Source organism: Meles meles, chromosome 16, assembly GCF_922984935.1.
Source record: "Meles meles chromosome 16, mMelMel3.1 paternal haplotype, whole genome shotgun sequence".
NCBI classification, from domain to species: Eukaryota; Metazoa; Chordata; class Mammalia; order Carnivora; family Mustelidae; genus Meles; species Meles meles.
Genome location: NC_060081.1, coordinates 43,550,694 through 43,563,807, shown reverse-complemented (window position 1 = coordinate 43,563,807; position 13,114 = coordinate 43,550,694). Strand labels below are relative to the sequence as shown.

At 37.9% G+C, this 13,114-nt stretch overlaps 1 protein-coding gene across 1 annotated transcript in view; it reads left to right on the top strand.

Annotated features, from left to right (window-relative positions):
* MACROD2 (mono-ADP ribosylhydrolase 2) overlaps positions 1 to 13,114 on the top strand; it is a 2,072,211-nt gene that overhangs the window by 354,149 nt on the left and 1,704,948 nt on the right. The window lies entirely within an intron of this gene.

Sequence of the window (13,114 nt, the reverse complement as noted above, 5' to 3'; positions counted from 1 at the left end):
GAGTTCTTTTTCCTAGGGGTAATGAGTAACTTATTGTACTATGTATGTTTTAGGAAATGAAAGTATTTTTCACAGACTTCCACTATTTGTCCATCTTTTTTGAACCTGGCAGATAGTAGATATTTTCCTATTTAGGGAACCCTCCCTAAATATGGAAAGTTGTAGAAAAAATAAATAGATTCTTTTCCTTTCTGGTATGTTCTTGCTGCTCTAAATATGGATTAAGATATAAACATCTTAAGAAAAAAAAGCTTTCATGGGTGGTTTTGCTTTTATTAAAATAATTTTATTTTAATTTTGGTACATGAATAAATACTGGACAGTTATATAACAGACATAAATGTCTGTATCTAATTAGCAGAATGGTAGACTTTAGGATTCAATTATGATTTTCATAAACTGGTTTCTACTATTTGGTCAACAATTGCTTTGGGCCCATAGTTTTCCACTAAGTTCATTTCACTTTTTAGTCTTGTTGGGGAGAATTTTGTTTTTATATTTACCTGGAGGGCAATTTCCTTAAACTTAGTACTACTTGTTTTAGTTGTTAGAGGTTCACAACATTGTCTTTTGTGTTTTTAAAAAAGTTTCTATGAATGTGTGTTTCTGAAGGAGGCCAGCTAATTGTCTTTCCCAGGAGTATTTGATTATGGTCTCTTCATTAGCTTCATTTAGTTTGTCTATTTATGTGCTTTTCTGATAGCAGTTTGACCTTCTGAATTCCCCTTCAAGAATGGGTGGTATTAAAGTAGAAGGTGAATCCTTGATAAGAGGTATATTGACCCCTATTGTTCCCTGATTGCACTTTGGCTGGCACTGAGGACAGACCCAGTACATCCAGGAGTTTTAGAATTCTGAGGCCTGTTGAAAAGCCAATTTCTTAAAAATGTTAGATAGCACAACTAACGCTGAGATATAGCTGCTGACTTTTTGGGGGAGAGGTAGGTGGGAATAACATAATCTCTCACTAAAGTGAATTTTCTTTTCTGTTACTGTAAAATACATGAATTAAATTATTTTAAGAAATAATTCTTTCTAGAGGCTGTTTTCAGATGGGAGTTGGTTTTATTTAACAAGGACTTTTTGGTTGGCCAAATTCCTGTGGGCTTATATCCATATTTAATCAGTTGTATTTCCATTCAGGCAGACCTTAAACTGAAAAGAAAGATGAATGGACAGTTTTTGGTTATAGGTAGCTAAAAGATGCTGTACTGGCCTGGGAGTTAGGAGTTTCTGATGTTTCTATTCCCTAGGCTGCCATTTGTTTGTTATATGACTTCATATCATGTGTTCTGGTCTTTGGTTTCATCACATAGCAAATAAAGGCAGCAAGAATTTACTGAAGCCAATTATGTACTGTTCTTTTTTTTTTTTTTTTAAGATGTTGATTAAAATGTAAAAGCCAAGAGATTGTAAAAAATATTGTTTGTCCTAGAGGCACTGATTTTGAAGGCAAACTCTTAAGATAGTCTCCATCATCCTACCCTGTCCAAATATATACTCTTTTGCCGCTTCAATGTGTTTTTTGTTTGTTTGTTTTGTTTTTTAGTTTCCTGATTTTATCAGCTGCCTAAAATTCTGCCAGTTGGAGGTGAACTTAAAATAATATGTACCGCCTCTGGAAAGATTAAAAGTTACCCTCAGTTACTTATAGGCTGCTTTCCTTCTTTGTTACCTAAAGGAGATAAGCTGTAAAAGCGATGGCTGTCCAGGTTTGAGGGGAAGGAAGACAGGCAATTTTCAGCACGATGCTCTTTAGACTGGTGATAGGAAAAGAGAGGTTGATTCTTCCTACAGAGAGAACTCAGCTCAGAGAGGAGGGGCCAGTGCAGTCTAACGTTGAAAGGCCAAACTGGGGTTCCATCTTGGCTTTGTCACATGACTGTAGACAAATCATTAAATCTTCCTGAGTTTATTAGCTCAGTGTCTGACTCATAGTAAATACTCAGTGAATGGTGGCAGCCATTATTAAGATGAGGGCATCTGAGCACCTGGAAAAAAGGGAAATCAAGAAGTAGAAGAGTGCCCAAAGGGAGGTATGCAGATAGGAGACAGTCAATGACAGCTTTTTCATGCTCATCTTGATTTCCCTTTGGAGTGGTTCTGTAGCCAGGGCCTGGGGGAGGAGATGAGCAAGTAGATTTTCTTGTTGATTTTTTTTTTTTTTCTGTTGTTCTGCTTTTCATAGCCTCATGGTTCCAAGGATTTAGAACTTAGTTGAGTTCTAGTAGGTGTTTTAGGTTGAAAAGGTGTTTGTTGGTTTGTGTTTCATTCTGTTTTGTGGGCTAGTCTGTGAATCTAATGCTGTACGTGAAAAAAATCCCTTCAGATTGTAAACAGTTCGCCTGAAAATGAACTCCAGCAGGGTATCCTAGTTTTAGAACTACACTGGTCATATCAAAGAACTTTGTGTTTTTCTGGTTTTGTGAGAGAATTTGAGGCATTCCCTGGTGGAGAAGAGGGGAGATTGGATTTGGAATCAGGTTTCCCAGGCTCTGCCATTTACTTGTGTATCTAACAACAACAACAATAAATTCAACCTCTTTTAGTATAAACAACTCCCAGCTGAAAGTGACTGCAATACATAATTATTCCATGAATCAGTTTAATCCAGGAATTTTAACTTGTCTTGACTTAAGGTACCTCATTCATTTATTCATTCATTCATCTGCTCATTCATTCACTCATTGTGTACAAATTCATTGAACATCCCTATAAAAGAAGGTAGTAGGAGTAGATGATCCACCAGACCACCTCCCACTATGCTATTTGTGATTTAATCTTAGAATGTATTAAAATTCTTTTAAGTCTTAGAAACATTCTTTGTTATTTTTCTTCCATTCCACATTTTTCATGAGAATTAACTCTTCAAATTTGGGTAAAAAACAAACTGGCCAAAAAAAACCCAGCTCAGGCTTTGATATATCAAATGCCTTGGGCTATTATAGTTGAGTTTTCTTTGGTTTTAAGTAATTGAAAGTCCAAGCCACATTGTCTAATCAGCAATTGGAATCTATTGGTTCATGTAACTGAGAAGTTCAAATATATGGTCTGGCTTCAGGTAAAGCTTGATACGGTGACTTAAAATGTGTCAACAAAATTATAGTTTCTCTGGCTCACAGTGTTCTGCCTTTTTCAGGGCTGGCAGCCTCCACAGGCCATATGCAGTGGACTTTTGGCAGCTCCAGGCTTTTCCCTTAGGCAATAACAGTTCCACGTATCACATGCCCATATTATGGTGTTCAAGGGAAGAGAGGTCACCTCCAGAAGCTCCCGCATATAACCCTGTGTTCAATTTCTCTCATTCCTGAGCTTATCACAGGGAGGTGGGGGAGGGGGAGCATGTTGGTGAGCTTAAGCCCCGTGTAATAGCTGTAGGTAGGGTCCACCCTCTTCAGACACATGACTGAAAAATGGAGGTATGGCTCAGGGGAAGATTGGGCACTATTAGTCTGAGAGGGAAGGGACGGATGCTGGAGATAAGCTCATTTTTCAGAGGACTTGACATGCTGAAACTTGGGCATGTTTTATAAATTTATAAACTTGGAGCTGCTCTTTTTCATTTTCTTTCTTTCTTTCTTTTCTCCTCCCTCCCTTCCTCCGTCCCTCTCTCCCTTTTCCCTCCCTCCCTTCCTCCCTTTTCTTTTTTTCTTTAAGCCAGAGTTTCTGTTTAAATTGCCAAAACATCTTTAAAAGATTTTCTATTTGTAGACCCTCTCAAGACTAGCCCAGTTTTTTTTTCTATCAACAGGTAGTGATGCATGTCAGGGCATATCACTACTACATCTTAACATGAGCCTATGGGATGTTAATAAAATAGAGAGTGCACATTCAGCTATCTGTAACTCTGTGAAGTCAGGCCAGATGCTTAATGCACCAGTTAGAAACTGTACCAAATCTTTCTGAACAATTCCAAAGGGTATTGGAGAAATAATTAGATTTCAGCAGGTCACAGATGCCTTAGAATACTAAAAGGTTTAAAAATGCTGTATTAAACTGTTCTTCTGATATTTGCCTTTTATTAGTCAACACTTAGAATGTACCTAAAAACAATCACATGTCCCTTTTAAGTATGTTTCCAAAACATACAGCACTGGAGTGAGATCTGTCATTACGGGACTTGAAATAGAAATCAAAGCAAAATCAGAGTGGTTATTTCCCTGCCTGACTGCTTGTCTGCCCACCCTCTGGAACACCCTTCTTTCCCCCTACCCTGAGTTGGACTATTACACTTCAGGAATGGAGAGAAAGGGAATTTAAAACAGCAACAAAACAACCATCTGAGAAAAAAAGCACCTCTTTGGCCTCTCAGGAAAGAAAAGAGGATCTGGGGTTCAGAATAGGTTAGCACTTAGCCAGAAGTGATGTGGTGAGGTAGCTGGCAAAACTGAAAGCCTGCAGATCCCTCCTTTCTTCTGTTCTCAGTGCTTTTTCTGTATGGCCTGTATGTAAATGGTGCACTGTGCCACTCGCGCTTGGCTTGCAGTAGGCTGTACCTTTGAACCCTTCATACTCCCAATGTCCTGTCATCTTTGTCTCTTTGTTTTAAAATGCAGAAAAGAGATTTTTTTTTTTTTTTCAATGGACCTTGGGAAAAAACAGAGACTTGGACTAAGCAGAGTGAGTGAATTCTCCTTCTGATACTTACTTTATGTGTGGCCCTGGGAAAAGAGCTTCATTCAGTGCTTTGAGCCCTAGTTCTCTCATTTGTGAGGATGAAGATAGGGGACCCTCATTTAACTATTATGGACTTCAATAAAGCAGTGCATATAAGAGTTCATTACTAAATCTGACAAAGCACTTACCAAGACAGAGCTAAAACCTATGGGTAGTTGCTTTTTATCTTCCTGGTGATGAGTGGGGCCAGGATCCATTCAGAAGGCATAATCCATTAATGTTAAATTGAGCTGTGTGTTTTAACAGTTTATCTTTGGGAATGAAACAATTTAAGAAATGCTTCTGCTTACTGTCCTAGATGCTCGGACCTTGAGATAACCGTATCTAAGGCTGGTTCTGAGACTTAATTACAACCAAAGAACAAAGTCTTTATTCTTGGAAATTATTAGTATAAAACATAGCTTTGGATGAATGGCTAACAGTTAATAAGAGCAGATGAGTGTATATCTAATTATTGAAATGGGTATTTACAAAATATACAAGTGCATTGCCCTGGAGCCATGTGATTCTCTTTTAACAGCTGGCTATTGCTGCTAGTCTTGACCAAAGCTGTCATCACTTGCAACCATCTTATTAATTCACTATTTTTGGAGTATTGGCGCTAATTTTAGGTACACAATAGACCTTCTGAAAGGAAGATTTCCTGAAATTGTTCTCAGATTTTTCTTATTTCTGGAAACCAGCACTGTAGTTCTCCTTCTGTTTGAGATTATCTTTTTTAAGGATTGCTGTTTCCCAGCAGTCCGGATTACTTAGGTACATAAACATGTTGAATGTTGAAAGAACGTGGTCAGAGTAGAATCAAAGACTGTTTTATATTATATCTGTTTTATAAATGACTACGGAAACTGCACCTCATTGGCACCATCTAGGAAAAACAGATTTACTGTGATTAGTATTTCTTTTTGCTTGGGAACTGGTATGAATCAATTCTTTGCAAGATTTTTTTAGAGGATAAAGCATTCTTAATTGATTAGGTTGGGACCAAGTGAATGTTTTACAATATCATCTATTCCAAAGAAAAATAAGTTACAATTAAGTCACATTTACCATTTGGAAATTTGCTATGAAATACAAATCTATTTAAACTTTCAAAGCATGATTCATGACACATAAAGATGAAACTATGTCTGTAGTTTCCTCTGCTTCACTTCCTTTGGACTCTAAGTGATTAACCTTAAATTGGGGGAATTTAAAGATTTTATTTATTTATTTGACACAGAGAGAAAGAGAGAGATCACAAGTAGGCAGAGAGGCAGGCAGAGAGGGGGAAGCAGGCTCCCTGCTGAGCAGAGAGCCCTATGTGGGGCTTGTTCCCAGGACCCTGAGATCATGACCTGAGCCAAAGGCAGAGACTTGACCCACTGAGCCACTCAGGCGCCCCAAACTGGGGGAATTTAAAAGCATTTTGTAATTCTTTCTTTAGTTGTTTTTATTCTTTCTGTTTGACTTTTAAAGTATTAGTGTTACAAATTTACAGATGCTTTACGAGGTTCGTAAGTATTTAAAAATTAAAATCTAGACTTGACAAGTCTTATTAGAAGTTACAAATGTTGGCAAAAATTATTTGTACTTTAGTGAGTTTTTATTCTTAATAAATTGTTTTTAAAAGCAAAGGTAGAATTAAGTATTTTAAAAAGCATTACTTTTTAAAGTCAATCATTTTTGTTTGGGAGAAAGCTCAGAAGCTTTTGGGTAGTTATTTAATTGCTATGTTTACACAGAGGCGATACAGAGCTATTTGACTCCCTTTCCAAGCAGTCCCTCTTTGTTTTCCTCAGTAGCCCAGGGAACAGGCGTGTCACTCTCAAGTGCCCCCATGTAATTCTGTCCTCTGCTTCTTCCCTAGGGCAAGCCAGAAATAAGCTTATCAGATCATATCTTACTGACAAAGAGCAAAGCCTGTTGGCTGACTAAAGAGGAGGAAAGGACAAGTAAAATATAAACGACAGGTTTGATACAAAAAATGCTAGGTTAACATTGGTTTTTCAATAGTCAAACTTTTTTCAAAGTAGGATTGATCTTTTTAAAACATTTGTTTGACTTTTACTTTATGTACAATTTTAAGCGCCACAAAAATTAAAAATTTTACTCATATCTTACACACTGTAAGTGAAGTTATGAGCATTATCATTATCATAGTTCTTGACATTGTTATTATTTGTTCCTTGTGAGCAAATCTTTCTACCTTATATTTGGAAGTGGTTAGAGAAAACATCTTTCATCTTATGTGTTTCCAGAATAGTTTTCTAACAAAGTAGAAATAGCTTTCTGATAAAAAGTGGAAATATTAAAAATGTAGGAATACATTATTGTATTAAGTAATTATAAGGAATATTTATATATCATATCTATATCCTGTTTTCTTGATAACATTAAAATGTTTATAAGGAACTTTTAAATCATACTTACATCCTGTCTTTTTGACTAACAAACCAGTATTACCATCTCCATCTAATACCAGCTGATATCTACTAATTGCATAGCAGGTGCCAGTCCTGAAGCTTGTTTTGGGCACTCTGACTTTGGTATTAAGGTGGTCTCTCTGGTTCTAAGAGAAACAGATGCTATTCAGGCTCAGATGGTTTGTAGTTTTTAATGCACTTGATCCAACTCACTAGCATCCTCTTTGTTTCATTTAGATTGGTTTATTTCCAGCTAAGCTGAGGCTTTCCCAAAGCTTTAGTTCTAACTTTACAGGAGAGTCCATGAGACTTCCAAGTCATTACTCTGCATCCAGGATTGTACTCCCTTGACTGAGGAATGGTCTTCTCTACATTGCAAGGAAATCATCTGCTTTAGGAGGCTAAAAGCTGACACTTGCTAAGAAAGCTAGAATGGCCCAACTAAGCCATGACCATTAGAGAGGGATACTTGTGTGGGGTCACATGTCACAGTCAAATCACCAGTATATCCGTTAGGAATATGGGGTGACTTTCAGAGGCTTCTGGTTTGTATCCAGATTCACATCTAGTCTAACATTGTGATAATCAGGGATATTGGCCTGTATTTTTTTGTGTGTGTGTGCATCCTTGTCTGGTTTTGGTAATAAGATAATGTTAGCTTTTAAACATCAGTTTGGATATGTTTCCTCTCTCTGTTTTTTTGGAAGAGTTTGAGAAGGGTAGGTATTAAATCCTTTTTGAACGTTTGGTAGAATTCACCATTGAAGCTGTCTGGTTCTGGATTCCTGTTCGGGGAAGTTTTTAATTACTGATTCAATATCCTTGCTAGTAATTGGTCTGTTCAAATTTTCTATTTTAAGAGTCTGTTTTCAAAGGTTGTTTCCAGGAATTTATCAGTTTCTTCAGGTTGACCAATTTGTTGACACTTGTTTATAGTAGTCCCTTATGATCCTTTGTATTTCTTTGGTGTCAGTTGTAACTTATTCTCTTTTATGTTGGATATTATTTATTTGAGCCCCTCTCTCTGTTTCTTTTTTTTTTTTTTAAAGATTTTTATTTTTTATTTATTTGACAGAGAGAGATCACAAGTAGATAGAGAGGCAGGCAGAGAGAGAGAGAGACGGAAGCAGGCTCCCCACTGAGCAGAGAGCCCGACGCAGGACTCGATCCCAGGACCCCGAGATCATGACCTGAGCCGAAGGCAGCGGCTTAACCCACTGAGCCACCCAGGCGCCCCTCTCTGTTTCTTTTGAAGGGCAGGGAAACTTCTCCTGGAAACTTACCCCACCTGGCTTTTTCTCGTATCTCATTGGTTAACACTGAATCACATGTTAATGCCTAAATTGATTATTTACTTACAAAGCTAGATTAGACCATGATGATTGGCTGAGGGAGAGGACCAGTTTCCCTTGAAGAATGTTATTGAGAGGAAGATACCCGAATAAAATATGCTGTTAGGAAGGAAGAAGGAAAGTGGATGGTGTGTAGGCAATTAGCAGTGTCTACTATATTTCTAAAGTGTTTGTTGCATTCCCATAAGTAGTATGTGAATCCTTAATTGTCAGGGCTTCTGTTTGTTTTTGCCAATCTAATGAGCATACCATGGTATTCTTTGTTGTATTCTTTGGCATTTTTGTTCTCAGTGGGCTGTACACCCTTTCAGATGTTTACTGTCCCTTTGGGTTTTCTCTTCTGTGAAATGCCTGATTTATGTTCTTTGTCTTATATTTTCATGACTAATTTGTATTTTTCTTATTGATTTATAGCAGTTTTAAAAATATGTTCCTAATAACAATTATAAGATTGTCTTGGAAGTGTCGTCTACCAATGAATGGCTTGTCTTTTTATTTCTGTTTTTTTTTTTTTTTTAAGATTTTATTTATTCATTTGACAGAGAGAGATCAGAAGTAGGCGGAGAGGCAGACAGAGAGAGAGGGAGGAGGAAGCAGGCTCCCTGATGAGCAGAGAGCCCGATGCGGGGCTCGATCCCAGGACCCTGGGATCATGACCTGAGCCGAAGGCAGAGGCTTTAACCCACTGAGCCACTTCTTTCTGTTTTAATAAAAAAAAAAGTTTTCATAACTTAAAAATTTGTACATTTTGTATTGCATTCAGAAAACTCAGAAATTCTGTTTTAATAAAAAACCCAGGCGCCCTTCTTTCTGTTTTTTTTTTTTTTTTTTTATAAAGATTTTATTTTATTTATTTGACAGAGAGAGAGATCACAAGTAGGCAGAGAGGCAGGCAGAGAGAGAGGAGGAAGCAGGCTCCCTGCGGAGCAGAGAGCCCGACGCGGGGCTCGATCTCAGGACCCTGAGATCATGACCTGAGCCGAAGGCAGCGGCTTAATCCACTGAGCCACCCAGGCGGCCCCCTTCTTTCTGTTTTAATAAAAAAAAAGTTTTCATAACTTAAAAATTTGTACATTTTGTATTGCATTCAGAAAATTATTTTTTGTAGCAGGGTCATACAGATACTATTTTATTTATTTATTTATTTTCAGATACTATTTTAAAGTAGTCTTTATCTTACTGAATTTTAAGTGAATATCAACCTTTTATATAGCATATACTAGCAGTTTCTAAAGTGATGTGGGGATCTTTCCATAGGATCTGTAAGATAAAAACCATGTTTATGGTGATATTAAGATGCTATATGTCTTTTTCACTCTTATTCTTTTATACATGTAGAGTCTCACAGAGACTACATGGCCTGTGATATCACAGCAAATTGAAAATGCCAAAGCAAAACTAGAAACCCAGTTTGTCTTTTATGCCAGGCATTAAGTGACTTGTAGAGATGTTAAATAATGGTGTCTTTTGAATATATCTTTTCCTTGTTTGAGAAATAGTCCATCCCCCACAAAATATACGTTTTTATGTAGATGCATATTGGATTATTGTTATTTTATTTTATATTTTATTTTTATTTTTAAAAGATTTTATTTTTTGAGAGAGAGAGATCACAAGCAGGTAGGTGAGGGATCGAGGGAGAAGCAGACTCCTTGCTAAGCAGTGAGCCCAGGCAAGACTTTATCCTAGGTCCCTGGGATCATGACCTGAGCTGAAGGCAGATGTTTAACTGATTGAGCCACCCAGGTGCCCTGTACTATTGTTATTTTAAAATGAATTTATAAATTAAAGGTTTTTTTTTTAAGATTTTATTTATTTATTTGACAGAGATGACGAGTAGGCAGAGAGGCAGGCAGAGAGAGAGGGTGGGGGAAGCAGCCTCCCCGCTGAGCAGAGAGCCCGATGTGGGACTTGATTCCAGGACCTGGGATCATGACCTGAGCTGAAGGCAGAGGCTTTAACACACTGAGCCACCCAGGTGCCCTTGAAGTTTTGTTTTAATTTCTAACATATTAAACATTGAGAAATATAACTTACATAAATAAAAGCCTTTTGGAGAACTCAATAATTTTTAAGAATATAAAGGAGTCCTGAAATGTCTTTTGAGGAGAGAGGCAAGATGGTGGAGGAGTAGCAGACTGAAATGACGTCAGGTCACAGGACTTCAGCTAGACAGTTATCAAACCATTCTGAACACCTACAAACTCAACAGGAGATGAAAGAGAAGAAGAGCAGCAATTCTAGGAAGAGAAAAATCGACCATTTTCTGAAAGCTAGGATGTGCAAAGTGAATCCAAAACCATGGGAAGATAGACTGCAGGGGAAGGGGCTGGCTCCGGCAAGCTGTGGAACAGTGGAGCACAGAATCAGAACTTTTAGAAGTCTGCTCCACTTAGGGATGTCACTCCAGAGGTTAAGCATGGGTGGAGCCCTCATGGGGTCAGTGTGGTCTGTGGTCCTGTGGGGTCACAGAAAGATCTGGGGTGTCCCAGTGAGGCAGAGCTGCCAGGTATCGGAACAGGGAAGCCAGCGACAGAGACAGAGCCTAGGAGTGGGCTCCACATCAGTGTTGGGCAGTTGGGCCGCTGCTTTTTGAGCAGGAACCACACAAGTGGCAGATCCAGGGAGACTCACCTTCCTCCTTTGGAGGAGCAGTGTGGCAGGAATCTGCTCGATTTGGAACTCCAGATGGGGCCGTGTGCCAGAGGCAGAAATGCTCGGTCACAGGCCAGGTGAGCTCAGAGTGCGGCCAGAGACCAAGGAGATGGGAGTGACTGACTCCTTTTCTCTGCGGGCATACTGAGGAGTGGGGCCCTGAGCTCTCAGCTCCCCTGGGCTAGAGATTGGAAGGCCGCCATTTTCATTCCCATCCTCCAGAGCTTTAGGGAAAGTGGAAAGCATTAAGGAATAAAAACTCCCGAGAGTGAACCTGAGCAGATTTCTTAGCCTGGCCCCTGGCAAGGGCGGTGCAATTCTACCTCCGGCAAAGACATTTGAGAATCACTGCAACAGACCCCTTCTGCAGAAGATCAGCAAGAACACCCAGTCAAGACCAAGTTCACCAATCAATGAGAACTGTGGAACTCCAGAGCTAAGGGAAAGCAATGCATGGAATTCATGGCTTTCTCCCCATGATCCTATAGTCTTGCAAAGTTAAATTGAAATTTTTTTAATTTTATTTTTTCTTATTCTAACTTTTTAAACTTTTCCTCTTTCCACGTTTTTTAACTAGTTCATCTTAACAATACCTTTCAAAAAAATCTCTTAAACCTTCATTATTATAGTCATTTTATTTTTTATCATTTTGTCATTTATTTTATCCTTCATTGTATTTAACCTTATTTTTTATATACATATGGGGTTTTTTTCCTAAAAACTTTGGGATACAATTTATTTTAACAGATCAAAATATACCCTAAATCTAGCACAGGGCTTTTTTCTAGTCTCCAGCCTGAGCACATTCTCTACCCCCACCTTTTTTCCTTCCTTTTTTTTTTTTTTCCAACCAACTCATCAATTCCTTTTTTAGATTTTTTTAAAAATTTTCAACTTTACAGACATATTCCATCCCTTCATCGTGTTTTCCCTATTTTATTATATATTATATATTATAAATATATTATATTTAATATATATGTATATATATGTATATGTGCATATACATATATATATAAGTTTTTCTTTCTTTAAAATTTTGGGAGGTGGTTTCATCTTAGAGACCAAAATACACCCAAAATCAAGTGGGTGGCTCTGTTCTTTTCACCAATCTAATATAGATGTATGTAATTTCTTTTTACCCCCTTACATTTCCCCCCAGTTTGGAGTCTACTCTGATTTGGTTAGTGTACATTTTTCTGGGGTCTTTGCCACCCTTTTAGTATTTTATTCTCTTGTTCATATATTCTTGCCTGGATAAAATGACAAGGCAGGAAAAACTCACCACAAAAAAAAAAAAAAAAAAGAACAAGAGGCAGTACTGATGGCTAGGGACCTAGTCAATATCGACATTGGTAATATGTCAGATCTGAGCTCAGAATGATGATTCTCAAGGTGCTAAGTGGGGAAAAAAGGCGTGGAAGATATTAGTGAAATCCTGTCTGGAGATGTAGAAGTTCTTTCTGGAGAAATAAAAGAACTAAATCTAACCAAGCTGGAATCAAAAAAGCTATTAATGAGGTGCAATAAAAAATGGAGGCTCTTACTGCTAGGATAAATGAGGCAGAAGAGAGAATTAGTGATATGGAAGACCAAATGACAGAGAATAAAGAAGCTGAGCAAAAGAGAGACAAACAATGACTGGACCACGAGGGGAGAATTCAAGAGATAAGCGATACCATAAGATGAAACAATATTAGAATAATTGTGATTCCAGAAAAAGAAGAAAGAGAAAGAGGGACAGAAGACAGTATATTGGCACAAATTATAGTAAAGAATTTCTTTAAATTAAAAAGAATTTCTTTAATTTGGCAAAGGGAACAAGCATCAAAATCCAGGAGGCACGGAGAAGCCCCCTCAAAAATCAATAAAAATAGGTCCACACCCCATCATCTAATAATAAAATTTTAAGTCTTAGTGACAAAGAGAAAATCCTGAAAGGAGCTTGGGACAAGAAGTCTGTAACATACCATGGTAGAAATATTCAATGGGCAGCAGACTTATGCACAGAGACCTGGCAGGCCA